The sequence below is a fragment of the Lonchura striata genome, chromosome 3 (genome assembly GCF_050655825.1).
Source record: "Lonchura striata isolate lonStrDom1 chromosome 3, ASM5065582v1, whole genome shotgun sequence".
NCBI classification, from domain to species: domain Eukaryota; kingdom Metazoa; phylum Chordata; class Aves; order Passeriformes; family Estrildidae; genus Lonchura; species Lonchura striata.
The window spans coordinates 108,648,182-108,675,041 of NC_140705.1; the positions used below are offsets into that span (position 1 = coordinate 108,648,182).

Consider the following 26,860-nt stretch of genomic DNA (forward strand, 5'->3'; position numbering starts at 1 on the left):
ACCATCATCAACACTGCTATTGTCCCCCTAATGAATCCTAGCAGCATTCCAGGACAAGAACTTCTACCCACAGAATGGACTTGGCCTCATGAAGTCAATAAGATGATAATCATGCCTTCTCTAACCATCCTTCTCTTCCTCTCTGAGACTCTCTAATTCCAAATTTCAAAAATGTTTCCAGCCCCGTATTTTGCTGAATTCAAGCCTATCCCAAGAAGAGTTGTTGTTTTAACAAACCAGTGTTTTCCACTGAAAAGCTGATTGCACTGAGACATTTCCAGACCAGATGTAGTGAGGACAGTCATTAATATATGCCTTTAGGCCTGTTTTATTTCAGATGTCAGAGGAAGATAAATGCTCTAACATTTCTCCTGCTTCAGGTGATGTGGTTGGTTGCTATCTCAGTAGGGCCATGCTGGAGCTGAGACAAAATCGGACTGTAGAGATCCAGGCAGTAGCTCAGTGATAGACACTGCTGCCCTGAGTCAAATGCACGCTGGAACTGCTGCTGATGCTTTCACGTGTAGGGATGGTGTGTCCTGCTTTGAGCCAGGGTGGTTCTGTCCCTCTGTGCCTTTGATAGTAAAAGGGTTTTAAAATCTTGTAGTAGGCCCTGGAAAAATAAACACCCTAAGCACATGAAGAACTTGTACTTGCTAGAACTGCACCTGTGTAGCTAGTATATGATAAATGATACAATTGTTAGATGTGATGATTGTTTAGTAATTAAATATAATTACTGTTTAATCATAAGAATAATCATGAGAAACTGTGGTCAGGGACCTAAGAAAGATCACGAGAAACTCATGTCAATGTATAAAATAGAACAATATAAGTTTAATAATTAATATGCGAGTTATGTAACGATAGAATATAAAATACGTTCAGCTCGAGAGCCATGTCGGAGTCAGATTTGGGTCTGGACCCCTGATTCCCAGAGCTCTCAATAAAAGCACCTGCATAGAATCATGTCCCATGATTATGTGTGTTCCTGAATGCTAACACCTTTATCTGCCAGAGGTAAATGCAGCTGCCACTGTGAAAGCTGGTGGCTGCTGTGACCAGAATGATGTTGCAGGTTGACACTTATTTCTGCAGGCTTTCCTATTAAAGACTGAGATAACGAGCACTTCCTTTGATCTTCAGGAATCCTGAGAGGTGATGCCAACTTGTATGTTGTGGGCTTGGAATGATAAGAGCAGGCATGAGAATGCACCCTACTCTCCCCTTGCACTTATTTCTAAAGATATAAAAATAATTCCACTGTTATTGCAAATGTGTTAAATTCCAGAGGCACGTGAGAAGAGCCACCACGTGCAGATTCTTGGGGTTTAAGTGTTTCACTGCTGCAGATGCTATAATGATGCCCAGAGACAGTCCTGGCTCCTAGATATTAAAAATATTCAAAGAAGGGATGGGACTACTGGTAAACAAATGTCTCTGCACTTTCACCTTTTGTATACCGTGTTTTCTATTTTTAAAGTAAAAGCTAGCTTTGGAAGAAAATTTTCTGAAATAGAATAAATGAATAACATGTCCAGTGGCAATTCAGAAATTAGGGAGTGGTGAAAGTGGAAAAATTACTCTTCCTCTGATGTTTTGGGTGGTGATTGCTAGAAACTGAGCAAAAGGCAGTTGTGTGATATAGAAATTTGTCAATTTCTTATGATGGAAAGTACAGAATAAGTAAAAATTAGAAAAACAGGGCGGAAAAGGTGGCATTCATCAAATTGTCCTTTACATCCAAAGGACAATTAATTAATCAGACATTGTGAAACAAACTTTTTAAGCATAAGGCTGCCTTTAAAAAATCAGGTGGCTTGAAATTATAAATCTTCTTTTCTTTTCAGTTATTTAATCCTTTAGGCTTCAACATGCTCTGGTCTGGATAGAATTTGGTATTGTTCTGCTACATCAGTGCTGCATGATGAATGGCTGTGTGTCTCAGGAGAGACCCAGCTGCACCAGCACTGAAGAGCACCAAGAGCTGCTCCCTTTCCATCTGCTGCCAAGAGGAACTCATTTTGTGTGGGAACTCAAAATGTCCCTCAGACATTTTTGGATGTTCCGGGTCCAGGTCAGAAGCATTTGAGACCCTGGCAGGCAGCTGGAAACAGCTGTGATTTTGGGTTTGAACCATGGAATGATTTACCAACCTTGCAGGAAGAACAAGAAGTCACAAAATTTAGATATTATAGTAGAAGTAGTTACAAAGCAGAGGGAAGATATTTTTAGGACAGGGGAGTTTTGGTTTTGTACATGGGGGTCAGAGGTTTTAAGATGGAGGAATCTGGGCCTGCCCTGTCCTTCTTCTTTCTTTTTCCTTACCTCCATGTTCTTGGTGATGTTGGCACTCACAGATTGGTTTAGAGTAGAAAGGCACCATTTAATATAGGTAATAGGCATTGGGGAAGAACTCTAAACATTTAACACATAATGTACCATATAAAAGAGAGCAGCAGCCCTGGGTGGGGAGAGAAGAAGCAGTCGGGGTCAGAGAGGATGTCAGGGTGTGTGTGTGCCTCTGCCTGAGCTGTAAGCAAACCACAGCAGCCCCAGAAGAAAATCTTTTAGATAACTTGTAATAAACAACCATGAGACCGAACAACAAGAGACTGCTGAGCCTTTCTTTGGAAGCACGGGTTGGAGGAGAGACTTTTCCACCAAACAAAGCCACCCTGTGACCTAGGGTGGTCTCTGACAATTTTGGAGCAGAGGAAGGCAGAGCTGTTCACATGTTCACTTTCAGCCATCAGAGAGAGCCACCACCCACCACGGGGGCACCATTCACATGAGCAGGTCTCACAAGGGCTGTTTGTTCAACATGAGCTGAGAACAGGTGCTTGCATAGGCAGCTCTTCAGGTTGGATTTTGCTGCAAGCAGAGACAAAGCCAGAGTGAGTAGGGAGCGTGACAATCCAAAGCTGAGGAAGGAGCAGAGGGCAGCTGAGGCAGCTCATCTCTTCCTGGAACAGAACCAAGTACCCAGTGTTGACATCTGACTGCTGCCTGCATCCATTCCAGCACCCCAGCAGACAGCTGGATTTTCATCTCAAAGGGAGGTGGTATCAGCAGAAAAGTGCCAGATGCCGAGATAATTTGAAGAAATGGGAAGAAGATGGCTATTTACTGGCCTGGAGATGCTTTTATTTTCAACTGCTATAATTTTCAGCTGTCTCAATGAATTTAGGTCAAAGAGTCTGCTCTGCAGCTTAGTCCAAAAAATACCAGGCTGTAGAAAACACTTGTTGGGGAGGATCAAGGAAAGGGTGATGGCATTTACTGTAGTTCTGCTGCCCCACATCTTGTGTCCCTCTCTAAGGTGGGATGGAATGTGACAGAGCATGGCCAAATGTAACTGGATCCAGCCCAGAATCTGTGCTCTGGCTGCTAGTGAGCTGCTGAAGTGGGCCATCACTGCTTCTTTTGTTCCCAGTGAACTTGGGCAGAAAGATTAATCCTGCATTAATTAGATAAATGGCAGTGGAAATAGCACAAAGAGGAAGAATTTGATGATTTTGTGAATGATGAGATTATGATCAGTTTTTGAGCTTGAATATAGAGGTATTTAGAAGATGGCATTCAGACTGGCAAGAGGTTTGTCACCAGAGATAGAATAACTGGCTGCTGACACACCTGCTAGGTGCTGATCTGTCTTCCTCCTGCCCTGGTAAGCCTCCAGCTAGGAATTCTTACTTCCTTTAGAGGGAACTCCAATGTCAGGTTCATCTCACCTCCTAAGGAGACAATTCTCATGAATGAGCACACTGAATCCAGCAGTTGTCCTTCCCCCATCCTGGGTCTCTCTGCTGCCACCTTTCCTTTCCTGGAATCCAGATCTGTCTCTGCCTTGAGTCCTTATCCTGTCTCAAGGTACACCAAGGATCTTGCACATGCCTCAGGTGACAATCTCAGCTGGCTTTGGAAGCACCTCCATGAGGACCATGCACAATGGATCTGAACAGGGGCAGCATAGATTTAACATGAACCTTGAAGACACAGGCTAGCTTGGCAAGAAGACCCCTTACACATGGGCACATCTTTGAGCACACACATTCAGTTGCATACATTTTTTCTTCATAACAAATATTTTAATATTTTTTGTATGAATTAAAAAAAAAGTTTTTAGGAGAAAAACAAATCTAACAAAAAAACCCAACAACAACAACAAAAAAAACCAAAACAAACACACAAACAAAAAACCCCAAAAAAACCCAAACCCCAACGCCCCAAAAAGCCAAGATATTTTCATATAGAAAAGATGCTGCACCAGAAATCTTCCATCAGAAGACTAAACTGGTGGGAATTTCTCAGCTCAGAAAAGTTTCTTGTCTATTTACTGATCATTTGAATGATCACATCTCTACCTGTAATGTTTATCTTTTTTATGCTGTTTTTGGCTGTTACATATTGTCATTAAGGCAAAATAGATATAGAGGATTAGATCCTTGTATCTGTAGTTTGAATGTCAGGTAGCACCCTTCTCTTTGTCTGTGGTTCAGACTTCAGGTAGAGCCTTTCTCCTTATTTCAGATGTAATTATGAATATTCTCAGTTGTCTGAAATACTGTCCAGGTGTTCACCTATAAATATTCACAAATCATTGTTGTGTGTGAGCATAAATCTGCATTATCTAAGCATGAATGTGAAATTGTCCAGCTAGGTCATGAATATTCATCATTCAGATAGACTCTGAATTGCCCATAAACTGTCTCCCATTTTAGCAGCTTGATCTAGGTTTCTTTCACAATCAGTGACCCCCTGCCAGCTTTACAGAGGCCTGTCAGAGTGGAGACAATAAAAATTATCATCATGAGCAGTGGTTACTCATAGTAAAAGCACAAAATCATTCTGCATTTCTTTCTCAGTGTCTAAAATGAGTAGGGACATGGCCCATCAACCTGCACTCTGTATTCCATACTGTGTGTTTTCACCCTTGATTTTCTCTAGGCTCAACTTGTTTTCTTTATAAGTTAGAGCACAACTCTCTTTCTCTCAGAACCACAGACACAGTCTATATGGGTCTGTCTTACTTTAAATTGCTGTAAAAAAACCAGCTCTGGTGCCAAGCAATGAAGAATTAATCCCAGAATGTCTAGAAAAAGAGTAAAGTCCTGCTTCTTTCTGTGGTTATGCTAGAGCTGTCATGGAAACCAGGAGGGACTGTGTTGTTCCCAGACTGCTTGAAGGCTATTAGGTGCCACTAAAAATTCACCAGGAGCTATGTTTTCCTTCTCCACAGAGGACCCCTGTCTCACCCAGTAAAGTTCTCCACACATCATCTCCACAGTGTCAGATACCCACACCTTAAGGCAGGATTTATAGGAAGAAGATAATACATTGTATCAGACCATTTGTTGGAATTGGAAAAAAAACCAAAGTTTTGAGCTTTTAACTGTGCTATCAAAGCACTTTAGGGTTGTTTTGTTTAGTTTTGGGTTGTTTTCACCCAGGAAAGAAGATAGGAATGTCTGGATCACATGTACATATCTGCTTTGTTTAACTTGTAGATACCTAACTTTAAAGGAAGTACTTCTACTCTTTGTGTCTTTAATGCTTTTTGGGGAAGTGGATAGTATTAATTGACCTTTCCCATGAACTAAGGATGAATATGCTGTAGCATAGGCTGTTCAGAGGTGGAAATAGCAAATATGAGAAGAGGCTATGAACAACATAGCTAAATTGATAGAGTAACCAAAACTACCAGAAACTCTGGGTCAGAGCTTTTCCCAATAAAATTAATGTGAATTTGACTCATTGACCCAAAATTCTCCTCAAGCTTGGATCTACATATCCTCTGCATGGGCTTCTCCCAGAAGGTGCTGTTAGGTGAAAAACTATACGAAACCCAGTACAAGAAAAGTAATATTGGAGCAAAATATTCCCCTGTGCTTCATTTGTCTTGCCAGGATGATGTACTGCTTTTGGTCTCTCTCTTAAGAATCCAGAAAGGTGACAGGCACAGAAGTGGAGGTGAAATGACACATATTTGCACTTGTGTTTCCAGTGCCCAGAAGTGAGAACCTGTGGGAGGACGGATTGTAAGAGAATAGAGATAGTGCTGGAGGCAATCTTACCCCTGAGGGGTTGCAGCTGTACTAATTACCAAAGAGTAGGAACAGCCTTGCCTTTAATAAGTCACAATAAGGATGGCTGTTATAAAAGAGTGGGTTAGCTGCTTGAGGGGAGAGTTGGAGTCAGTTGGCTGTCTGCTGTGAGGAGGGAGGGTTGGTGTGTGCTGCAAGGGACAGGAAGGAGTCAGGCAGTTGTGTGGAAAAAAGAAAAGGAGTCAGTGATGTGAGGAGCTGCCCCTGAGAACTCACAGAGAAGGTATGAAAGGCTTACAGAAAGATGATAAATTAACGGTGACAGTCAGTTCCTATCCACCATCAATTGGTGCCAAGCACTGATGCTGACAAGTATTTGTGACTTTCATTGAAGAAATAATGTGGGAAATTCTCCTCCATGGCAGTTTAATTGAAACTCAGAACATTATGGTTCTCTCCGTCTGAAATACATCCAGATCACACAGTCCTTGCATTTCCTTCACCACTCCTACTTTATTTCCTCTTTAAAATGCTTTCTTGGTAGTGCAGAGTAGGAATCACATAATCATAGAAGGATTTGGGTTGGAAGGGACACACGGTGGTCAGGTTTTGTTCACTTAGTTCAGATTTTTCTAGTGTCCATTTAAGGTGTGAGTGAAAGAACACTTGTGCCATACCAAAAAGGATCCTGTAAAAGCTAGCAGCTGCTGCCTAAAACCACAAGACATCATGAAGTAAGCTGACAGTGTTTGCTTTGGAAGAGCAATTCTTCTAACATGTTTTTTCCTTGACGAAGGATTTCTTGTAGAGGAACTGTGTGCAGTGAAAATTCTCTGAGAGTGACCATCAGCTGCAATGTTGATATCAGTAATACTAAAACCAGTACATTTCAGAGAAGCATTGTCCTGTTGCTGGAGGAGGTACCATTTACAAAGGAAATGAAAGTCCTTGACCTAGAGATCAATTTAACCTAACTGCTGATGCCATTTGTTCTGTTTGTCATTGTGGAAATTCAGGGTGCTCTGTTTTTCTAGCTCACCAATTTTTTTTCCAAGTGCAGCTGAATGCTGACAGCAGGGTGGAAGCCAGTGAAAATCCCTAGATATTTGGTCAGATGCTTATTTTCAATATCTGTATCCCTTGCTGCAACCCAAATAACTTGTTCAAGTTCTTTCCAGCTTTCACTTACAATGATGCCCATGCTTGGTGCTAGTCATTTGTCAAAGACAAAAAACCATAAAAGCTTGGACAGGCAAGAGACATGGGCCTCATCAAACAGAGGGAAGATACTGCCTGACAGTAAATAGCACCACATTGTACGACTCCTTTGGCTCATAAGAGAACAGAGGAGTGGCCTGAAATCTCTTTAGGGGAAGATGAGGGTCAGGGAGAAAAAGAACAAATGGCCTTAAGAGCTTTCCAGGGTTAAAGCAGAGATAAACTGTTTAATTGTAGGATGGTGACATGATAAATCACCTTTTTAAAGAGGAAATGCTACAAAAATTAGAATAAAAACATTAAAAAAAAAAAAAAGGAGGCTATGCCTCCTCTTAGTGAGAAAGCCAATAAACTAAACCCCACAGGAAGAAGGGTGATTCTGACAGGATCCTGCCTGTGGCGCTGGAGGGCATTAGCTCTGCAGGCTTGGGTATACAGCAGCAGGACAGAAAAGACTACATTTGTGTGAGGAATCATTATTTATTTTCTAGAGTCATACAAGGCTTGAATTAGATGGGAAGCAGTTCCTGATTACACTTCTCTAAGACTCACAGGATGTATATGCTTAGAAATATATAATTACTTTAAATAATGTTTCACATCCTAAAGCTCCTACCTCACAGGTCACTTCAACCATCCTGGGTACTCGTGGCTATAGCACATGGTAACTCAGGCTGGCAGTTGAAAAATTCTGTGTATGGTCCAAAAAATTAATAGATCCTGCTGACAGCTGGGTTGGAAGCTAGTGGGAATAACAGGATTGGCTGCAAAACCCACTCTGGGGTGTGAATTGAACACAGAAAACACAGCAAAGCCAGGACAACAATGCAAAGCCAGGACTCATTAAAAGGACAATTTTGTCTCCTGAATGCCAACACAGAAGCAACTGTTCTGTGTGGCCTGAAAAAGAGGAATGTATGACTGAGCCAGAACACCAACTGCACAGAAAATGTTCTCCTCAGCTATGCTTAAAGCAGGGGCTCCCAAGCTTTCCTTCTGGGGAACTGTGTTTAATCTGGCACATTGCTTGAGAATAATCAGAGGCTCAGTAGTCCTATTGCCATGATTTTGTAGTGACAACAGCAATTGTTATCAAGGGGGAAATGCTCCTTCTAAACATACCTGTAGAAGCCTTCATGTGATGAGATGCTGTATTTGGCTTGCATGGTCAGGTTTTGGTAGTGGGGTGGCTTCTGTGAGAAGCTGCCAGAAGCTTCCTCCACATCCAGCAGAGCCAATGCTAGCTGGCTCCAAGATGGGTGTGCCACTGGCCAAGGCTGGGTCTATCAGAGATGATGGTAACACCTCTATGATAGTGTAGTTAAAAAGGAAAAAAAAGTTATTGCTCTGATGTAACTGCAGCCAGAGCAGAGAGGAGTGAGAATGTGGGAGGAACAGCCCTGCAGATATCATGGCCGGTGCAGAAGTGGGGCAGGAGATGCTCCAGGCTCTGGAGCTGAGATTCCCCTGCAGCTCCTGGTGCAGAGCATGGCGAGGCAGCCGTGTCCCTGCAGCCCAGGGAGGTTCTGGGGATGCAGGGATGCTGCAGCTGTGGAGGAGCCCCCACCGGAGCAGGTGGGTGCCTGAGAGGAGGCTGTGACCCTGCAGGAGCAGGGTCCTGGCAGGAACACACAGACCCACGGAGAGAGCTCCCTCTGGAGCAGGTTTCCCTGCAGGACCTGTGACCCCATGGGAGACCTATTGCAGCATCTCTGAGAGACAGAGGGCATGATTTATGTTTGGAATGAGATTTTTGCTACTCCAGTCTGGGCCTCAGATCTGGGCCTGGTGAGGCCTTCCAGCCTCTGACACAGTTAGAAATTAAGAGTTTGTGGCACAGTTAGAAATTGTATTGAGGTGTGATGGGGAGCACTGGGCTGTCTGGGTGTAAATAGTATAAGTTTATAGTGTAAAGTTTAGTCCACCTTAAGACAAAGATAAACAATGTTAGCTTGCCAATCAGAGTGCCTTTGTAAATTGTAAACTATGTAGAAGTGTATATAAACTGCCATCTTCTCACTAATAACTGGAGAAGGTTACAGTAATCATATTAGTTAGATGTGTGTTCTGTCCTGTCCAGCTCTCCCGATTTATGAGGTCCCTGGCTTTGGAGACCCATGCTGGAGCAGCTGTGCCTGAATCCCTGGCTTTGGAGACCCATGCTGGAGCAGCTGTGCCTGAAGGACTGAACCCCACGGAAGAGTGACCCACACTGCAGCAGGTCAGAGAGAACTGCTGTCCCTGAGACAGGCTCGTGCTGGGGAAGCTCATGGAGAACTGTCTCCTGTGGGAGGGACCCCATGGCAGAGCAGGGGAACAGCCCCTCTCCCTGAGCAGTGGCAGGAACAACGTGTGATGAACTGAGCATAACTCTGATTCCCATCTCCCTGTGCTGCTGGGTTGGTGGGGAAGGTAGAGCTGAGAAGGAGGGAGGGGTGAGGGGAAGGCGTATTTAAGGTCTGTTTTTACTTCTCATTATCCTACTCTGATTTTGTTAGTCATAAATTCAATTAATATCTCTGATTTGAGTCTGTTTTGCCTGTAGTATCTGGGGTGTGATCTTTTGTGGCCTTATCTCAACCCATGAACCCTTTGTTATATTTTCTTTCTGTCCACCTATGGAGTGAGAGAGGGGCTTTGCTGGATGCCTGCCAAGGAGCCAGGGTCAACCTTGACAAATGTTGTTGTTTAAGGAGGATGCACACATGTGTCCTTTGGCCCCTATTTCATTTGCTGCTCCCTTCTCTTCCCCTCCCCTTTTTCCCCTTGAGGACATGACATAGCTCATAATGTCATGGCCCTAACATAAGTCCCTTCACCTCAGACAAAATCCAAGCCTTTGAGAGTATTTGTTGCCCCATAAAGACCTGTTTCCAGAGCATTACACTGAATATGGCTTTTGACTCTCTTTTCATGAGTATTTTCCTCTCCATGTATCCAGGTCTATGAAGCTGTGAAAATGGATTTGCATGGCCTTACTGCACAGCACAAGAGGCTACATTAGAGATAACCTATTTAACCATTAGTGTAGAAAATATAAGAAACCTTAAAGACTATTCAGGGATGAGGATTGCCTGTCTGTTTTCCCTACAAATAAATGCTTACTACTTAAAAACATGTCCTATACTACTAGCAAAAACTTCCATTGAAGAAATTGATAAGAAGTTGAGCACTGATTTAACTGGGAGAAAATGTGGCCTTCTGTTGGCTGAGGATGCTCAAGATGGTAATTTTACAAAGATAAGCTGTCATGAAAAGTCTTTAAATAATTTGTATTTTCTGAAGTTTCCAGACAAAATCATCAGCTAGAGTTTTTCTCATGCTTCTGCATGCAGGGGAAGACCTTGTGTTCTCACCTTGCAAATAATGGGACTGTAATTTCTATGTTCTTGCTGTGTTTAAACTGATGGAGAGCTGAGGAAGAAGGGTAACATTGACAGTGTCCTTTTAACATTGTGATTGGCGTGTCTCTGCCTCCTGTCACTCACAATACCCAGAGAGAAAGCCATCTCATTAATAACAAAGAAAAAAAATGAAAGCCACTGCCTTGTGTTTTCTGTGTGCCAGTTGTAAGATTTTGCTGACACCTGCAAGGTGGAATAAACACCTGCATTTCAATCACTGAGAAGAGAAATCCATGTATACAGAATTCAAATAGTCTGTGCTGGTGGTTTTAATTTAAAAGTTAAGTCAGCCTTCAGTCTGAAAATCCCCTTGTGATCTCCCCCAGCATAAGAGTGATCAGTGACACATATGTTGTGGGCTACCCAAGCACAGGGAGCATCAGGCAGAGCATCCTTTAAGCAGGAAAGGACAGGTTTGCATTGCTGTGGAGTCCATGTAGGTGGCTGTACATGGGCAGCATGTGCAGCTAAAAGGTGCTGTCACCACCCTGTGACTTTCTCAGAGGAGGAGATGCATCCCTGCTCACCCCAGAGACCACGAGCACTGGAGGCACTGCCCCTGTGGGGTGCATTGCTGGTTTTGGGAGCTGTCTGAAAACAGAAGGTGCAGGGTGTGCTGGGGATGTGCCATGGAGAAGGAGAGATCTCACTGCAGGAAGGAAAATAATTCAGATGCACCAGCAGAGTGCTGCCAAGGGTGATGGCAAATCCAGCTGCCCTTTCACAACTTCCAAAGCAGCACACAGCACACAACAATAGAGACAGAAATGAAAGCTCCTCAAAATAAAACAGAGGAGCACGGAAATTAAAACTGAAGGGAAGAATTGCTGAATAACCTTTTGGAGCTGGTACCTTCAGACACGTGTGACAGTTCTGGGTGGTGAGCTGCAGGCATGGATACCTGTAGCAGTCCAAGCTATACTTTAATTAAGTTACCTGTTTTTATTAAAGTGCCCCAGATAATATCCTCCTTGCTCAAGCTGGCAGTGACACTTCTCTGTTCTTCAGACTAAAGCAGATTCAGCCTGTTGGTTGGTTTGGTGGAGTGCTTTTTTTATTTTTTTCTTTTTTTGAATCATTTTGTCACATGTTTCCTTTAGGGAAAAATAAAATGAAAAACCTTACCTATTTTATGATTATAATTCAGGTTAATCTTCCTTGGACTGTACTTTTCCTTGCTCTGTATATATATATATATATATAGGAATTATTAAGTGAGAAGTTAGAAGGCAGAAGAGGTTTGTTGCTGCTTTTTTCTAGTGCTGCTTTGCTCAGTGGAGCTTAGCAAAATATTTTCAGTCACCATTTCTTTCCCCAGTGTTCCCTTCATCATTAAGAAACCTCATGCTTAAGACAACCTCAGAGAGATTTCCAGGACAGAAAACAGCAGTATGAAAATCGTGGAAAATGAACAACTTAATCTGCAGAATGAGCAATAGCAGCTCGAAATATCTCCTTCCCATCTTATTGGTGGGCCCTCTCCTGACACAGATTAATCACCTCTTAGAAAATATTGGCTACTTTGTCCATTCACTTCTTGTTCTGCACACAGTTTATGAGTGGCTGTCAATATCTTTTTAGTGTTTTTGTCCACATCATGTCCACACTAGAGTGGTCAAAGTGCTTTTTTATCTGTTTCTGGCAGGCATTGTTAAATGGAGGGTCTTAGTGCAAAGCCAGATTGGAGCCTCTATGAAAATTTTGGGTAAGTTTCTGTCCAGTAATTGATCACCAGAGCTGGACACCTCTGTTGTATTTCCAGCCCTTCAAAACCCTGTATCTGTGCATCTTTGATTTCCAGCTGATTTGGGTGGTGGTGTCCTTTGGGTAGGAATTAATTTTTTGAGGGAGTGTGGTAGGTTGCTCAGTTTGGGACTTCTGGCATGGCTGTGATATCCACCAGTACTAAGTTGGGTCTCACAACCTGGTGGTCTGTCACATCAACATGAGCTTGTTTCAACCAGATCAGCTCCTTCCTCTGTGCTGTTCCCAGCCTTTTAATATATTTTCTTTTGTCTTCCTCTTGGATGCAGAGCATAACATAAGCCATGATGAGTTCTCAGGGTCTTCTGCTTTTGCACTACTTTGTCTTCTAACATAAAGTCCCTGTTTCTCTGGCTGGACCACAACAGGAAGCTTCAGGCCACAGATCTGGGGTAAATAATAACTTCTAAGTTAATCTGAAAGCAAGAGGACTTCAGTTACAACAATCTTTTTCTTTCTGCTTTAATGCAAAATGAGAGATCCACACCCCACTGGAAATGCAGGTTACAGTTTAAAGAATGCCATTTTATACTACAATCCTCTTGACAGCTTAAAGGAAAGACCTGAAAAGAAAGCTGTTGTATTACCTGCTGTACCAGTGGGTAGATCTATCTATGGTAACTTGAGGCCATCCTCGTGTTACATGCTGAATGGACTTCATGATCCCCTGGGCTTGAATACTTTTGGGTGTTGAACATGAAGCCTGCTGCCTGCAGGTGAGGTCTGTGGCAGGGGGACAGGCAGGGCACACAGCTGTGCTGATATTGGCCCCTACAGATAGTCCTTACTCAGTGATGATAATGGCTCTTTCTTGGAGTGAAAGCAGCTACTGGGTGAGAGCCGGAAGAATGAGGGTTCCCCACAGGAACACATAGCTGATCTAGATATGGGGCCAAGCCTCTTTTAGCAGATGAGGAACCTGTAGCTGTACCAATGTCTAAAGAACATCAGTCCATGTAGCAGTATTCTGTGTGGGCTGCCTCCTCAACAGAGTATAACAGATGCATTTGCTGGAGGAAAACTGAGAAAATGATGTGGTGGGCTGACAAAGCAGCTCAGTCACTCCCCTCATCAGCTGGACAGGAGAGAAAAAGTAGAACAAAAAACTTCTGGGTCAAGATGAGGGCAGGGAGGGATCACTCACAGATTACTGTCATGGGCAAAACAGGCGTAGAGAAATTAGTTTAATTTATTACCAGTCAGATCAGAATAGGGTAATAAGAAATAAAACTAAATCTTAAACCACCTTTCCCCCACCCCTTCGTTTTTCCTGGCCTTATCTTTACTTGTGACTTTTGCTCCTCCTCAACTGCACAAAGGATAGGGAATGAGGGTTGTGGTCAGTTCATCACATGTTGTCTTGCTGCTCCTTCCTCCTCGGGGGGAAGACTCCTCACACTCTTCCTCTGCCTCAGTGGGAGTCCCTAATAATGGGTGCAATTCTTTTCCTGTGTGGTCCTGACAAGATCGTGCTCCAGCATGGATTTCCCACAGGGTCACTGCCTCCTCTGGGCATCCACCTGCCCTGGAGTGGGATCCTCCACAGTCTCCATGTGGATGCACCTGCACCATGGGCTGCAGGGGGATCTCTGCTCTGGTGCCTCCAGAACCTCTTCCTGCTTTTTCACAGGTCTTGGTGTCTGCACCAGTTTCTCCCACATATTCTCACTTTTCTCTCCAGCTGCTGTTGCACAGTAATTCTCTCCTCACCCCAACTTAAATGTATTAAATGGAGGTGCTGCTGCTGTCTCTGATGGGCTCAGCCTTGGCCAGCAGTGGATCTATCTTGGCAGATGGCATTGGGGTTGTCAGACATGGCAGACACAGCAGCTCCTCACAGAAATCACATGTATAGTCGCCCTGCCACCAAAACCTTGCCATACAACCCCAAAGTTGACAAAGTTGCATCCCCACCTGGTGTAAACTGGGGAGTTCCAATGCCTTGAAAAGCTTCCTGTCAACTCAGCAGCTCAAAGCTGCTGCTGCTCTGTCAGATCTCTGGGTGGTGTGGCTAAACCTACAAGAGGGCAAGCACCCCTTGAACTTGTAGATCACACTTCCCTGGCATTGGAGGTCCCTCAGATGACTGTAATAAAACTTGAAGATAATAAAGATGAAATACAAAAATCACAAGCTCCTTTGAAAATGTTGCCTGTGGAAAAGATGCCTGTGTGGCTGGGTATCTCCTACTTCTCCACTTACCCAGACAGATGGGTATGGAGGGAAGGCTGTGTTTTCTGGTGGTGATGAGAAAAGCCTGGAGTATTTCCAAGATCATCTCTGGCCTCCACAAGGCCAGCTTAGATGGAGAGGCTTCAGCAAATGGAGAATTATGCAGTGTAGTGGGAAAGGCATGGGAATCTCTGAAGACTAATTCAGCCAGTGAGTCACCCTGTGGGCTTCCCTGCTTCCACCTTTACCTGCTGAGACACCTCATACCCTCTGTTTTTTCTTCCTAAGGTAAATGGCTCTCAGCATCCTACCCCCTTACCTATGCCTTTTTTACAGCAGAGCTGAGCTGGAATAACTGGGGGAACAGGCTGTTTCCTCCATCCCATCTTCAGAGCCTAAAAGATGTCATGGTGATGTTAATCCATCTGTTCTCCTTACTTTAGGAAAATGACTTTTGATGTACTAAGTAATAAAGACCCAGCCACTTTTTTGTTTTTGTTTTTGTTTTTTGTTTTTTGTTTTCTTTCTAGACTCATAAGCTCTAATTCTTATCTTGTCACTTCCTGGGGTCCCACAGAGAATACTAGAGCTACAGCATCCCATTCTCCCATGAATCCACCTTCCCCCTTGTGACTGCAGCTGTTTCTGTGCTAATTACCCTGCCTAGCTCTGTTGGTTGAGTGCTTTTGTTATTAAATAAACACTGCTGTTCTATCAGCCTCTGGTGAATTTCTGGAAGTGTTATCCAAACACTTGGAACATCTTGCTACCTCTACCTCTTGTGGGATAGATGTATGGTATATGATTTCCTAAGGGTCCGTATTTTCTCTGTTAGTGTTTCTCAGGAGGAGAGTGTATTAGGAACTTTTCCCACCTGTGTAGGAGAGCAAAAATGCAAAATATATATTCTGTGCTTCTGTAGGATAAATAATGTCTTTGAAAAATGATGGTCTTCCATCATCTTTTAGTTGGAAATGTGTGCAAAAAAAAAAGACCTGCAAACCCAACTCCAAATTGTTTCTACACACAGTTTGTGCAGGTTCAACTCAAAAGGGTCTTGCTATCTCCATTTCTCTTGGGTATGTGAAATGTGCATGTGTTTTTCAGCAGTGTTGGATTTTGGCTTTGCTGGTAAATTTTCCAAAGTCGGGGAACTGGGCTTAACCTTTGCAAATTGAACCAGCATCTGATAATTTAACCCAGGCTCTTTTACAGATTGTTGCCAGAGATGATTAACCTGCCTCCAGAATATAGTGGGTTGCTCCAGAGTTATTGTGTGCTACAGCTGGTTGAATAATGAGAAAATCTGGATGACTCTCCTCCTGAACAAGATTCATGGCTATTGGCAGAGGCATTGCAACTTATTATTCACCAATATCCCAGTGACTGCTGGGAATTAATGAAAATGTTTGCAAATTTTAAATGGTTGAAGAATACATTCTGGTAATGAGTTATTTGCTATTTGTCATACACTAGTCTCCTTTTTGGAGGCATATCTCACATACAAGTTTCAGTCATTGAGTCCAAGAACAAAAATTATGCCATATGACTATTCACACATCATGAGTGACTGGGAACCAAAGTGAGCCATTTGTGAACAAATTGCATTTTGGAAATTATTTATCTGTACTAACTGGCAGAGATTTATAAACATGACTTGAATTGTGCATGTTTGGAGCAAGTCAGTACATTTCCCTGATGCTTTTCTTCCTCTGTCTAAGAATCTCATTTTTGATTAGGATACATGATAAATAAACACATAAAATTTTAGTCTCTTGCCTGTGCTATTGGAAAAAAAATTCTTCAAAATATGAGCAGAATATAACCAATAGAGTAATGTCTTTCTGCTCCCACAAATAACGTGGTACCTGAAGACACTGCCTCATTCATCTTAGATGAATTTGGTATTTGAAATTTAATGAGCTTTGGAATGATGATGGCTGAAATACTAACATTTGTATTTCACTGTTTATTAAAGCCAGCAGAAAAGGTGTGTATGAGAGATGGCCACCTTTGAAAAGACTAGGAAAACCTGGAGCAAGAAGCAATTTATAAGTAGGATGAGCCTGAAAGATGAGTGGAGTTTGGGAATATTCCCTTCCCTTGATTTTCACATCTTCAGTCCCTGCTTATGAATATTGAATCCTTTGAGTAGTTGATGAATGATTCATCAACACAAGCACACACACAGAGAAAAATAGGGGAAATGTTTGCATTCATGATTTTTGTTTAACCACTGTTTTGCTTGAGACAGAGCAGAACTCAGGGTGCATGGGGGGATTGCCAATGCAGTGTGGCTGCTGCAAGTCCCATGGCAAGTTTAATTTTGGATGGTACTTCACCTTCCATGAATGGCTATGGTGACTTTTGTGCCCTGATGGGCAGACCATGTGAGGAGATTGGTTTCACTCAGCAGGGCTCTGTTCCTGTTATCCTCCTTAGAGAGCTTTGCAGTGTAGCACTACCCAGGCTGCTGTTTTGATAATGCATTTTCTTTGCAACACAGTTGTATCGTATCCCAGTCTTAATAATCTCACTCCTTATTTGCAGAAAAAGGCAGAGGTGTCCTGTGAACTCTGGGCTGGGCTAGAACAAGCCCTTTAATCCTTTCAGTCTGCTCTTGCAGAAACTACAAGATGGAAAGTCTCTCCATGCAGTCCAGTTCTAGACCACAGCACTTCTCCTAAAAGACTGGAAATGAGGTGGGGATACCTAGGCTCAAGGACATGTCCTTCACTGATGGTTGGGCAGCTGTATAATGACAAATAAGGCAAACTTCTCATTCACCTTCTCTTCTAGCCTGTGAGATGGAGGTCAGCACTGGCAGTGTATCTGCCAGAAGGAGTTGTGCAGAATGCTCCCCCTGCACACAAGGGGTGTGTGGCATCCTGGCATGGGAGAGAGACCACTGCCTTGAGACAGAGGGCAAGACAGGAGCCTCACTGCTGGGGAAAGTGAGGCAGGAGCCTTCTATCAGGGGCTATGGGTTGTGCATGGCACTTGACAGCTGCAATGAAGGAGCTGGTGCTGGGAGGTGGCAGGGCTGTATCTCTATATCTGCAATCCCTTCTCTGGAGCTAAATATCTGTTCCTTCCTCAACTCATCTTATTTTGAGGGTAATGATAGTTACCCATCATTTGGGAAGAGAGACAAGCCAGACTGTGTGAAGAGTAAGGAAAAGAGTAGTCAGTCCAAAGAGCATGGAGCATCTTATGAGGGAATTATGTTAGTGCAGGACTGGAGCAAAAAAGATACTGGAACCAGATGCTTGTAGAATATAAGGTCAGTCAGAGGGAAACTGGGAAATGTTTTAATGGGGAACATACAGAAAAGAGGAGCATCCTTTCAGGAGACAAAATGAAGAGTGGATAAAAACTATGAAGGCTTTTCTGTCTTTAAAGTCCTTGGTTGTACAGATGGGGGTCTGCTTACCCTGCTGTTGCTGGCACCATTTCAGTAATGGCCACAACACTCTGTGTGTAGCTGGGGAAAGAAAAAAAATTAGAACAATCTGGAACTAATGAGTCAAGGATAATGTAAGATGACAGTAATTAATTCTTTAAAATACAATTCCACAGGAAGGGAAAAAGAAAACAAGCAGAAGGAGGGTTGGGAATGATGCTAGATGGGAAGTCCAGGGGACAATTCTAGGAGCATATAAACTTGAAATCATTTGGAAATCCATGCACATTCTTAGTGGGGGGACCAAAGCCAGGCTGAAATTTCCTAGTAGAACATTTGAATTTGTAGGTTAAGTTGCCTGTTTTACCTAGGAAGCATGACTTCAGTATAGATATCTGCTGGGTTTATTACCTTCCAATGAGTGCTCATTTATTTGGTTCATAAAGGAAATTTCTGGGCATATAGAAGCAGAACACCACCTGAAAAATACTACTGGCAAATAGCCTGGCTTTCTGGTCCTGATCTCCTGATTGTTCACACTGATTGTGTGTGTGTTAGAATGTTAGTCCCTAAATCTGTCTGATATCCAGTCTATTTAGACATTTTAAACATACATATATTTTAGAAATTGTGACAAATCTTTTTAATACAAATTTTTGTGACCTTCTTTTTGGTGACAGTATAAAGCTGTTAGAACCTAACAACTGGGTTTAGAGGCAGTGAGCAAATGCAGTGAAGCAAAGTCTCAGACATTTCAAGATTTTGAATTTTTGCAGGATCCATGAGCAGCCACTCATATTATGTTGATTATAAGTTAAAAACCTTCCTCTATGGCTTCAAAATTGACAAAGGATTCAGGAATTTCCATCTCTTTTAGTGATGCCTTAATTTACCATGAATGGGACTCATCTTGGAGGCTCAAGGTTTAGCATCCACAGTCATGGGATCTGCTGCAGGTGCAAAAATCTGAGTCAGTCCCTGTTTATGGCTTTGGGGTCCTTATTGCTCTGAGCTCATGTCTCATTCCTCCCTGGAAGTGAACAGTGTTTTGTATGAATTCCATGTATACCTATATACACCGAGGTTCAAACACCTTCTGAATCTAGAAGAGCTCAAGGCAGTATTTACAACAACCCTTGCTCTAAATTGTCAGGGAGGTTTGGTACAAGCCCCTATCAACCTCACTATTCAGACCCCTTAATTTAGACTAAAGGAGTCTCTCTAAGGGTTGGCAGGAGCAACAACATGCTCTGATTTGCAATGCAGATCACTTGCCAGAGGCTGAAATAACATGCACTTTACAAGCTATTTATTTTTGGCCCTCTGAAATCAAACCTCAGAGCTCACCTGTTTTTGTATTAGAAGAGTAACAAGAAATTGCATCAAAGAAGGTGGGTGCTAGGAACAAAAGGAAAGCTACCTAGGCTGTGTGCACCCCCAAACCCCACAGACAGTGCAGCTTTTTTTCCCTGAAAAAACTTGATAACACTGAAAACATTCACATAAGGCTGGCAGGTGTCTAATGTGGATGTCCCAGGGTACCAAAGGCATTTAGAAGATAATACTTGGGAAGCTAAATTGCTCCTGGCACATTTGGCTACCCAGTGCTGAGCTGTGTGGAGGTCTAAACAATTTTCATACCCGTGAACAGTGACTGGTCTGCATTGGTATGAAAAAAGTGCTGCTTTCCACCAGAGCAAGGGAACTGGCAGGTGCTGGGTGTGCTGTGGTGCTCTCAGGCCAACTCTTCAGGTCAGCCTGGCCCCAGCTCCTTCTCTGACAGCCCTTCTCCTTCCTGCACTCCCTCACTTGTCACAGGTTAGATTTTGGAGTGCAGAAGTGACCAGGGTTGTGCTCTGCTGCTTCCCAAGGATGGGGTGTCCGAGATGGATGGTGCTGTGTGCTGGATGGCTAAAGGATTTTAACTTCAGGGAGGTCTGCAGAGGTTAAAGGAATAAGATTGGATGGGTACAGGGGCTCCACAAGTTGTTTTCAAGGTCATGCTCACTCAACTATCAACTCCAAATGCTGAAGGCAAAAAGATGACTTCTGTCCTTCTTTGTCCACCACTATTCTCTGGGTATCATCCTTTCAGGCATAGCATGGCTTACTGCTTCCCTCCTCATCCCACCTTCTTGTTTTCCTCTCCCCAACACCAGTCACACACTCTTTTCCCCTTTTCTTCCCAGGCTATTTTAACATCCAGTTTTAATGTCAGCCTAGAGACAGAATATCCCTTATTCCTTCATAAAAATAGTGGGAAATATAGCTTTACCCCATACAATCTCTTCTTTCAAAATCATCAAAGCTGGTAGCAGCAACACTCATCTGTATCCTGCCTGCAGGTTTTGGTTTTTCATAGATGGAGTTTTCATTTAATCAAGCTCAGACTGAATGAAGGCAGCACTATTAATTAAACAATGGTCCATCTGGTGCATTGCAAATATCTACAACACTGGGAGATTAATATCAATTAAATCAGAAGCTGGAGGGATGCAAGAACCTGCAGGGATGCACTCTTTGGGCTGTGTTAGAAACCAGGCAGAGGAAGAGTGTATTATAGAGTGGTGAGATCTCTGGGCAGGGAGCAGCAAGCTTCTGATCCTGGTGCCAGCTGTGATGCCAATATTCTTTGAGCAGCTGGACAAGCAATGTCTGTGAAGGTTTTTTCCAGGTGAAAGCTGGGGTAAATTTAGTTGTTACTCTCAGTTGTACCTTTAAAAACACATCCTGTGTTCCTGTACCCTAGAACTTCTCCACTATAAAATCCTTTCTTCAAAACATGCTTTAGGATCTGTGGAGAAAAGTGTCTACAAGGAAAACAGATAAAACCTGCAACATGTGGTTTGAAATCCCTAGTTGCATTACTTCAGTGTGGTGCTTCGTGGCCTAAATCCAGAAACTCTCCTCTTAGCAGTTCTAGTTCTCTCTCTAAGCTCATAATTGTGAGCATGCTAATTTGGAAACCAGATTTTTTTTTTTTTTTTCACAAGTCATGCCCCAGCCCATTGACACAGCCCAAGACATCCCAGGTTTCTTATGTGCATCATATTCTAGCAGCAGCTATCCAGAAATGCAGGAAGGTTGATTGCTGTGGTGGCACATAGCTGATTTCTGGCACATGTGTGGCACATGTGGTTCTGGAGCTGTGCAGATGAAAATAAATTATTTTTGAATTATTTTTGGACATGTTGATCCTCCCCTTTTGACTGTGGTGGCAGCAGTGGGTGTGTGTGCAATTTAATCATGGGCAGGGCATGTCACTGGATTTTCTTATGAGACCACAAAGAAATGGGACTAGAATTGGAAAAAAAAAAAAAAAAAAAGAGACACCAGCTCTGTTGTGTTGTTGTTTTTAAAGCAGCTGGCTTTATCAAGGTGAGGAGCTGTGTGCAGTAAACACTGGCTGACTGTGATGAATAGCTATTCAATCAGAGATGAAAAAGTGCCACTTCCTTCAGTAAGGAAGGAAAACCTATGTCTGAGCTAGAAACAGTAACTGTGGATTTGTTATCCGATGTATGAGTTTTGTATTTTCTACATTTGGCTTTCTGTGGCAAGTAAAGGTCACAAATGTGGCTTCTTGAGCAAAAGTTCCCTGCCTAAGACCCCAGCTGATAACTCATGCTGGTTCTTTTTTCCCTGAAAGGTAAAACAGATTTTCAGTTACAAGTCAGTGGACTGTTTGCTTGAATGGGAATTAAAGCAATCAGAAGCAAATAATTTTTTCTTCCCTTACTAGCATTCAGAAATTATTCTGGCTTTGAGCTCAGTAAATCCAATGTCAGGCACATTGGCCTGCTCAGATTTAAAGCTGCTTTGGCCAGATGAAATAAAGCAAGGGTGGGAGAACTGAGCTGGAACAAATAGAAACCATCCCAAGTCCTCAGACTTAATAATCAGCTTGGCTTGACTAGGTTTGGAGGCTAGCAAACTGTTTAAATGAATAAATATTTTACATTTCCTCACTCTGGAAGGGCTCCTTGGAAGTTTCCTGTATCCTGGTTATAGGATACATCTATGCTTCTAATGGAGATGATACTCCCCTCACTGGAGAAACAGTTTCAAGAGAAGGTCACACAACTTTGTGCTGCTCAGTGCATACACTTGCAAATGGTAATAAAAGAAAGGGGCTTTGGACTTAGTCTATTTGGACTTTTGGTCTATTATCTTCTCATCTGTAGAATTATTTTATTTTATATTATTTTATTTTATTTTTAAAATTCCATCAGAAAGATGAGAAAGAACAGTTGAATGTCTAGAAAAAAGGGAGGAAAGGAAACTAAAGCTCAAATATTGTTTAGCAAATGCTTTCCCCTTTGTGGGTATAGGGTGTTCTTGAGAGTGAAAACTGAGCAGGAGGTTCTAGATGAGGAAGCTCACAGAGAACTGACATTATCAGAAGCCTTCCAGGACCATAAGAAACAAACAAGTAAAGTTGACCTTGTTGATGCATTAAACCTATACAAGATTCTGTGAGATTTTTGGGTGAAATTTCTTGTAGGACAGACACAAGGCAGGAAGAAGGTGTCATATTTGCTCTAGACTAATAGTATAGATCTGAGTGGGTTAATTATTTTCTGCTGACCTCATCAATCTCAAGTCAAATTGGTGTTCTCAACTAATTGAGGATAAGATCTCCTTGGCAGAGATGGGATTAGATGAGATGGTAGCCCCTCTGAAATAAGACTTGGGTATGGTACAAGCCATCCTGATCTTGTTTACACATCTGTTCCCTCATAAATTCTACATTTTTATTTTTACTTTTATTGATGCTTTTACAGTTTGACAAATATTTTTCTATGAAGAGAAACATAATTAACTTAAGTAATTTATATTAATCAGAAAGGGGAAGACTCATGCAAAACGGGTAATTTTGCACTGAACAGATCGAGTAACCTAATGAATATAGATGATGCTGATTTATGTGTTTACAGAAAAGTAGCACCGGGCTGGGGGGTGGAGAGAGAAAACAGGCCAGGAAAATGGACTGTTAAATGATGTTCTATGATTTCTGTGGAGTCCTGCTCAAGAAGTGTTTCAAATGTAAATGCAGCTTTTCAGTGTGCTTACTGGGACTAAATTACTCAGAACGACAAAGCAAGACATTATATATTCACTGTTTCTAAATGATGGCCTGACCCTCCATCCCATAAATGAGCCACATTGTTAAGTGTTCCCACTCATTTATTTCACTGGGGTTTGCAGGGCAAGGACACATTTCTATCAAGGAGAAGATGAATTTTGCAAAAGCTAATGTCAAGCTCACTACCTTCTTTCTAGGACTTTCATCAAATGTGAGTAGGAGAAAACATAGTGTTGAAATGTCAGCCTCATGGAATTAATGACAAAATACCCATGGGATTCAGAGGTGACAGACTCTTCTGTAATGCACTGGATAGCTGTACAACCATAGAGAGAGGGGAAGTATCCCTAATCCCACTTGGTGCCCTAAAATGTGCATATTGAAGGCATTGTGTGTGCATAATGAAAAGCATCTCGGTCTTTTATAGAACTGTTAAAATATATACTGCTGGAGCTCACCTCTAGGTCAGGGGTGGCTCAGTTTGGTGGAAAAGTCTCTCCTCCAACCCGTGCTTCCAAAGAAAGGCTCAGTAGTCTCTTGTTGTTCGGTCTCATGGTTGTTTATTGCAAGTTATCTAAAAGATTTTCTTCTGGGGCTGCTGTGGTTTGCTCACAGCTCAGGCAGAGGCACACACACCCCCTGACATCCTCTCTGACCCCGACTGCTTCTTCTCTCCCTGCCCAGGGCTGCTGCTCTCTTTTATATGGTACATTACGTGTTACATGTTTACAGTTTTCCCCCAATACCTATTACCTATATTAAATGGTGATTTTCTATCTTTTATATGGTACATTACGTGTTACATGTTTACAGTTTTTCCCCAATGCCTATTACCTATATTAAATGGTACTTTTCTACTCTAAACCAATCTGTGAGTGCCAACATCACCAAAAACATGGAGGTAGGAAGAAGAAAGAGGGAGGACAGGACAGGCCCAAATCCCTCCATCTCAAAACCTCTGACCCCCATGTACAAAACCAAAACCCCCCTGTACAGGACTTAAAACCCACCTGTACAGCACTCAAAAATTCTTCCCTCTACTTTGTGACTACTTCTACTATAATATCTAAACTTTTGTGGCTTCTTGTTCTTCCTGCAAGGTTAGTAAATCGTTCCATGGTTCAAATCCAAAATCACAGCTGTTTCCAGCTGCCTGCCAGGGTCTCAAATGCTTCTGACCTGGACCTGGAACATCCAAAAATGTCTGAGGGACATTTTGAGTTCCAACAATATACAAGAGATTTAACTTCAAAGACATTTCTAGCTTAGCATCTCAGACCTGGCACAGGCACTTGAAATCCCAGGGGAAAACTGAGAAAGTCCTAATGTACCCCCAGTAGTTGCACAATGGACTGTCATGTTTCTTGCTGCTCCTTGAATGAAACAGGTAAATCCAGGTACAAGGGTTTTCTTAGCTTCACATCTCCAAGAGGACTCATTACCTCCAATATTCAATGCCCTTTTATCAGAGCCGGTTACAGCTCTGAACAGAGCAGTCTGATTCACAGCTTTGTTTGCTCAGGTTGTCTGACACGACTAGATTTTGGAGTCATATTTTATTAATCTTTTAAACAATCAATAATGAAGAGGAATAAACTTTGTTGGAAAGCTCCTTTTCTCCCCGAGGCTTTCAGAAAGGTTTGCAGACTGCCTTCAGGGAGCACAAAGTGGCCGTTTAACAGTGTGCAGCTTAATGTGTGCTGGAAAGTAAATGAAAAATATCACTCCCTACTTCATCTTCAGCAGAAAATGGGGGGAGATGAAATATAATGATTCTGTAATGCTTCTGCAGGCATTTGTCCAAGACTGCAAAACACCGATACTGCTATTGTGAAGGATGGGGCTTGAGTGTTACCAAAAGTAAATTCAGCTTTAGCAAAAGCAGCCCATTTGTAGCTTTTAAAGTGTGTTGCCTGCCCTTGCTGCTGTGGGGGTACTGCAGGTATGGATGCTTTTCCTTCAGCAGCAGGCATCTGACAGCTCTGAGGTGGGCACCTCCAGGGGCTTGATCTGAAAACAGAGCAGGCATTTCTACCTGGAGTGGTTATTAAACACAAGCATCAGGTGCTTTGTGAGACGTTTGCACCTCTGTCAACAAAATGCTGCCATCCAGACTAGCTGTTTTCTAAAGATCAAGCCAAAGATCATCCACAGAAATTAATCAGGAAAGCCCTAATGTCTCTGTGATGGAGAAGGATGGCTAGGTGAACAGATTTTTTCTTTCTGGCTCTGCTGTTTGCAAAATGCTTCATAGTTCAGGTTCACAGTCCTGATTTTTGGATTACAAATTGTTTTCTCCCAAAGGAGGGATCCATGCCAGTGCTTAATTTTCAATATCATTTGCTTCAGTGTTGCAGTTCAGGCTTTTCTGCAAATACATACTAAGGACAGCCCATTTTTGTTTCAGTCTCAAAAAGCTGCTGAACAGTTTATTCAAAGAATTCTAATGAATAATAAAATAAAAATATTACCCACAAGCAGAGAGCAGGTCTGGAAATCTTAATTGAAAAGCTTTTAAAAATTATAAATGATTGAAAGACCCATGGCTTTCTGGGATCTGAGCCACCAGAATATATTTCAGTGTCTAAAGCCTAATATTGTTACTGATTATGCTTTACAGGGAGTTATGAGGCAACCCTCTCTGTCTGCTAAGATCTTTTATATCCCTTGTGTTAAACATGAGAGACACCTTGAAAGAATGAACAAAACTAGCACACAATGGGAAGTAAACACTGGCAACTCGGGCTGTTAAATTACTGTGGGAGCCACAGTCAGTGCAAAACTCTTTCTGCACTCTGCAGGGTGTTTTTATGAAGGTTTTATCCTGGTTGAAATAGATCTCTTCCATTTGCACCCGTGAAAACCTTCTGCATCTAGGCAAAAACTGAACTACTGCTCTGGTACAAGTCGTGCCACATCAGGTATCTTACTGCTGTTATGATTAGTGCTAAATCTGTTCACTACAGATTGAGCAATGCTTTGGAGCTAGCAGTTATCCAAGGGAACCTCAAAATTACCAGAGCTTTGGAAGAGAAATGGAGGAAAGCTGATCAACAGTACATTCAATGCTTTGTGATTTGTACAGACTTGCAGAAATCCCAGAGAATTGCCACTCTTTGTTTCACTGCTCACCATCTTCAACGCAATATAAAAGAGCCCATGAAAATAGTGCCTTATTGAGTGTTGTGAGAATAGCAGTCAGTTTTCCCACAAGGTTTAGCTTCTCGTGGTGCCCTGTTTCTGCCTTTCAGGGAGCACATCAGTGGTGCTGAGCTGCAGGTAAGTGGTGTTGTCTGGAGAAGCTCCGACACCGCCAGCTCTGCAGCAGCCTCCCACGCCTGGCTGAGGTGGCACAGTTTGAAGTGTGCTCTGCTTTTCTACACAGAAGTGGGGGTAAGGCTGACTGGTGGGAGTTAAAAAACCTCACCTCCTGGTTTGCTTTTCAGAATAAGTTTTGATTAGATAATTGCTCCTGTAGAGGCCCAGCTGCATTGCCTGAATTCAGATTTATTTCTTTTTAAACACTGCCACCTATTTCTGTTCCTCTTTCCTCCTTACCTTACGATCCTGGCCATGGATTTACTTGTTTTGTTCTTGAGTATCTCTACAGCTGAGATGGTGTCTGCATCTCACTGACTCCTTCTGGTGTTGTCTGTCCTCCACACTATATATATTGGTAGCCAGGAGAGACAATAAAGTGATTTCTCATCTGAAGAGAAGAGCTAAAAGTGATAATCATAGTACAGCAGGGCTTTTGAATTCCAAA

General features: G+C 42.6%; 1 long non-coding RNA gene across 1 annotated transcript; it reads left to right on the forward strand.

The window, feature by feature from the left end:
- The first annotated feature begins 1,058 nt into the window (after positions 1-1,058).
- On the forward strand, positions 1,059-16,182 carry LOC146768059 (uncharacterized). The gene is made up of 3 exons (XR_014954037.1): positions 1,059-6,330; positions 9,346-9,486; positions 12,315-16,182. It is a non-coding gene; the product is annotated as an uncharacterized LOC146768059 (long non-coding RNA).
- The last annotated feature ends 10,678 nt before the right edge of the window (positions 16,183-26,860 follow it).